Source organism: Anneissia japonica, unplaced genomic scaffold, assembly GCF_011630105.1.
Source record: "Anneissia japonica isolate Jap-2015-1 unplaced genomic scaffold, ASM1163010v1 scaffold284709_len978187_cov192, whole genome shotgun sequence".
Taxonomy (NCBI): Eukaryota; Metazoa; Echinodermata; class Crinoidea; order Comatulida; family Comatulidae; genus Anneissia; species Anneissia japonica.
Genome location: NW_022757342.1, coordinates 3,754 through 8,240, shown reverse-complemented (window position 1 = coordinate 8,240; position 4,487 = coordinate 3,754). Strand labels below are relative to the sequence as shown.

At 34.8% G+C, this 4,487-nt stretch overlaps 9 non-coding genes across 9 annotated transcripts; 2 read left to right on the top strand and 7 right to left on the bottom strand.

The window, feature by feature from the left end:
• Positions 1–1,722: 1,722 nt before the first annotated feature.
• Positions 1,723–1,794, top strand: Trnav-aac. Its single transcript has one exon. It is a non-coding gene; the product is annotated as a tRNA-Val (tRNA).
• A 293-nt stretch (positions 1,795–2,087) lies between these two features.
• On the top strand, positions 2,088–2,160 carry Trnav-aac. Its single transcript has one exon. It is a non-coding gene; the product is annotated as a tRNA-Val (tRNA).
• A 239-nt stretch (positions 2,161–2,399) lies between these two features.
• Positions 2,400–2,472, bottom strand: Trnav-aac. Its single transcript has one exon. It is a non-coding gene; the product is annotated as a tRNA-Val (tRNA).
• Positions 2,473–2,710: 238 nt separating this feature from the next.
• Positions 2,711–2,783, bottom strand: Trnav-aac. The gene has a single exon. It is a non-coding gene; the product is annotated as a tRNA-Val (tRNA).
• A 235-nt stretch (positions 2,784–3,018) lies between these two features.
• Trnav-aac lies at positions 3,019–3,091 on the bottom strand. Its single transcript has one exon. It is a non-coding gene; the product is annotated as a tRNA-Val (tRNA).
• A 233-nt stretch (positions 3,092–3,324) lies between these two features.
• Positions 3,325–3,396, bottom strand: Trnav-aac. The gene has a single exon. It is a non-coding gene; the product is annotated as a tRNA-Val (tRNA).
• A 255-nt stretch (positions 3,397–3,651) lies between these two features.
• Trnav-aac lies at positions 3,652–3,724 on the bottom strand. Its single transcript has one exon. It is a non-coding gene; the product is annotated as a tRNA-Val (tRNA).
• A 233-nt stretch (positions 3,725–3,957) lies between these two features.
• Trnav-aac lies at positions 3,958–4,030 on the bottom strand. The gene has a single exon. It is a non-coding gene; the product is annotated as a tRNA-Val (tRNA).
• Positions 4,031–4,260: 230 nt separating this feature from the next.
• On the bottom strand, positions 4,261–4,333 carry Trnav-aac. The gene has a single exon. It is a non-coding gene; the product is annotated as a tRNA-Val (tRNA).
• Between the last annotated feature and the right edge of the window lie 154 nt (positions 4,334–4,487).

Below are 4,487 nucleotides of genomic sequence, written 5' to 3'. Positions count from 1 at the left end.
TTTTGTCGGTTTAAACATAACAATTAATGTTCATTTAAGTCTTTTATAAGATCCTTTCTTTTCGTTTTTAATGCGATTACAACTTTTCCGATTATAGATGATAGGCATTAAATGGATTATTGGTTCGCCGCAGTGTAATGATGCTATAAGCGTTGCATCAGTGAATGGTTATATTTTCAAAAGACAGGCGGATGAATGTAATGCTGATAATAATTTGTCAACGCATTATGAAGTTGAATGTAGATTTAGCACTGTATTAATCCATACCGTAGTAGGCCTAGACATTTTTGTAAAGTACGGTAACAGGAACAACTGAAAAATGGTGTATGTAAAACATAATGGGTAAAAAATGCCCATGCTTGTTATATTTTGGCTTTATTGATTTAAAAAAGTACGTATCAATACAGTATATTTACTTTTTCTTATTATTATTATTATTATTATTATTATTATTATTATTATTATTATTATTATTATTATTATTATTATTATTATTATTATTATTATTATTATTGTTATTATAGCATAATATTGTCACCATTATCACTATTGTATAACAAAAATATTTTGTATTGTTAAAAGAAAAGCAAACCATAAACTAATTAATTACTAAGTTGCTTTTAATTCTCTTTCTATAAATAGATTTTTTTTAATGGGCCAAATCGAACAATATCTGTTTTGCTATAATTTTCAATCATAGAAAGGCTGGTTTCATGAAATAAATATGTTTAAACGAAAAATTAGTATAATAACATGACATTATTATGTATATTTGCTGAAATATCGCTCACTCACTAGAAAGAAAATGATGCGAAAATCAACTTCTATTTACTTCTACGAAAACTTTGCTTAAATCACTACTGTGTCACATTTTCAAGGGTACCAAGTCTGCCGCAATCAGTACGACTCCCGCACTCAAACATCAACCTTCGGTGTGCTATTTAGATGAAACAGCACCAAAGTATCTGTTGCTTAAAATAAGTTGTTTCCATAAAAGGTGTATAATACACATGGTATGACAATATTAGCATGGTAATTTAACTTGGCAATATGGTATAGTATAACAATTTATCCAAAACATGGATACCAATTTCAATAAAAAGTTGATTCCGCCCGGGGTCGAGCCAGGGACCTTCTGCGCGTTAGGCTACACTACGGAATATTGAATTGAATTTGTATTTATACAGTTAAAAATTAAAAATATTAATGGATTATTAAAATAACAATAAGCCGGATAGCTCCCTTGTGTTATGCTGATAAAGTAACAGTAACAACAGTAACAGTAATTATCTGTTGCTTAAAAATAGTTGTTTCCATTGAAAATGATGATACCATGATACAGTAAAAGGTTTCTGAAATATTATAACTAACATGGATATCAATTTAACTAAAAGAACAAACAAATCTAATTTCTCCCGGGCTAGAACCGGGGGCCTTTTGCGTGTTAGGCAGATGTGATAACCGCTATACTTCGGAATCTGTTGGTAGGAGACAGTATTTATCCTAAATTTGTAAAAACAGTAATGGATTATTAAATAGATAACTAACATGGATACCAATTCCAATAAAAAGAAAGCGATTCCCCCGGGCTCGAACCGGGGACCTTCTGCGTGTTAGGAAAATGCGTTAACCGCTACACTACGAAATCAGTTGCTTGTTGAAGGAGTTAGTAGTTTTTCAGTCGAAATTTCTAAAACAGTAATAACTCATCAGCAAGCAACAGATTCCGTAGTGTAGCGGTTATCACATCTGCCTAACACGCAGAAGGCCCCGGTTCGAGCCCGGCCGGAATCACTTATTTTTTTAAATGAAATTGGTATCTATAGGCCTAGTAATATTTCAGAAACCACTTCCAAACGTTGAATGTACATCTTATTTTAAGGAACAGATATATTTTGGTGCTACTGTTATTTCATATGCTATAATACACGGGAGGTACCCGGTAATTTTAATAATCCATTACTGTTTTAGAAATTTCGACTGGAAAAATACTAACTTCTACAACAAGCAACAGATTCCGTAGTGTACGTTATCACATCTTACCGTTTAAGAAATTTTAACTGGATATACTTATCCTACCAGTGACCGATTCCGTAGTGTAGCGGTTATCACATCTTCCTAACACGCAGAAGGTCCCCTGTTCGAGGCCGGGTGGAATCACTTTCTTTTTATTGGAATTGCTATCCATGTTCTATTAGGCTTAGGTCCATGGGCTTAGTAAGTATTTTAGAAACCACTTCAAAACGTTCAGTGGACAACTTATTTTAAGCAACAGATATATTTTTGTGTTACACCAAAATATTACTTTTGGTTAAAATAAGTTGTCCAATGAAAGTTTTGAAGTGGTTTCTGAAATACTTACGAAGCCTAATAGAACATGGATACCAATAAAAAGAAAGTGATTCCGCCCGGGCTCGAACCGGAGACCTTCTGTGTGTTAGGCAGATGTGATAACCGCTACACTACGGAATCTGTTGCTTGCTGATAAGTTAGTATTTTTCCAGTCGAAATTTCTAAAACAGTAATGGATTATTAAACTAACAATAGGCCGCCGGGTACCTCGCGTGTATAATATTAGCATATGAAATAACAGTAACACCAAAATATATCTGTTGCTTAAAATAAGTTGTCCACTGAACGTTTTGAAGTGGTTTCTAAAATACTTACTTGGCCAAATAGAACATGGATAAGAATTCCAATAAAAAGAAAGCGATTCCGCCCGGGCTCGAACCGGGGACCTTCTGCGCGTTAGGCAGATGTGATAACCGCTACACTACGGAATCTGTTGCTTGCTGATGAGTTAGTATTTTTCCAGTCGAAATTTCTAAAACAGTAATGCATTATTAAAATAACAATAGGCCGGGTACATCGCTTGTATAATATTAGCATATGAAATAACAGTAACACCAAAATATTACTTTTGGTTAAAATAAGTTGTCCATTGAAAGTTTTGAAGTGGTTTCTGAAATACTTGCTAGGCCAAATAGAACATGGATAAGAATTCCAATAAAAAGAAAGTGATTCCGCCCGGGCTCGAACCGGGGGCATTCTGCGTGTTAGGCAGATGTGATAACCGTTACACTACGGAATCTGTTGCTTGCTGTATGAGTTAGTATTTTTCCAGTCGAAATTTCTAAAACAGTAATGGATTATTAAAATAACAATAGGCCGCCGGGTACCTCGCGTGTATAATATTAGCATATGAAATAACAGTAACACCAAAACATTACTGTTGGTTAAAATAAGTTTTCCATTAAACGTTTTGAAGTGGTTTCTAAAATACTTACTAGGCCTAATAGTACATGGATACCAATAAAAAGATAGTGATTCCGCCCGGGCTCGAACCGGAGACCTTCTGCGTGTTAGGCAGATGTGATAACCTCACACTACGGAATCAGTTGCTTGTTGAAGGAGTTAGTAATACTCCAGTCGAAATTTCTAAAACGGTAATGGATTATTAAAATAACAATAGGCCACCGGGTACCTCGCGTGTATAATATTAGCATATGAAATAACAGTAACACCAAAATATATCTGTTGCTTAAAAGAAGTTGTCCACTGAACGTTTTGAAGTGGTTTCTAAAATACTTACTAGGCCTAATAGAACATGGATAAGAATTCCAATGGATACCAATTCCAATAAAAAGAACGTGATTCCGCCCGGGCTCGAACCGGGGACCTTCTGCGTGTTAGGCAGATGTGATAACCGCTACACTACGGAATCTGTTGCTTTCTGATGAGTTAGTATTTTTCCAGTCGAAATTTCTAAAACAGTAATGGATTATTAAAATAACAATAGGCCGGGTACCTCGCTTGTATAATATTAGCATATGAAATAACAGTAACACCAAAATATTACTGTTGGTTAAAATAAGTTGTCCATTGAACATTGAAGTGGTTTCTAAAATACTTACTAAGTCTAATAGAACATGGATACCAATTCCAATAAAAAGAACGTGATTCTGCCCGGGCTCGAACCGGGGACCTTCTGCGTGTTAGGCAGATGTGATAACCGCTACACTACGGAATCTGTTGCTTGCTGTATGAGTTAGTATTTTTCCAGTCGAAATTTCTAAAACAGTAATGGATTATTAAAATAACAATAGGCCGGGTACCTCGCTTGTATAATATTAGCATATGAAATAACAGTAACACCAAAATATTACTGTTGGTTAAAATAAGTTGTCCATTGAAAGTTTTGAAGTTGTTTCTGAAATACTTACTAAGCCTAATAGAACATGGATACCAATAAAAAGAACGTGATTCCGCCCGGGCTCGAACCGGGGACCTTCTGCGTGTTAGGCAGATGTGATAACCGCTACACTACGGAATCTGTTGCTTGCTGATGAGTTAGTATTCTTCCAGTCGAAATTTCTAAAACAGTAATGCATTATTAAAATAACAATAGGCCGCCGGGTACCTCGCGTGTATAATATTAGCATATGAAATAACAGTAACACCAAAATATTACTGTTGGTTAAAATAAG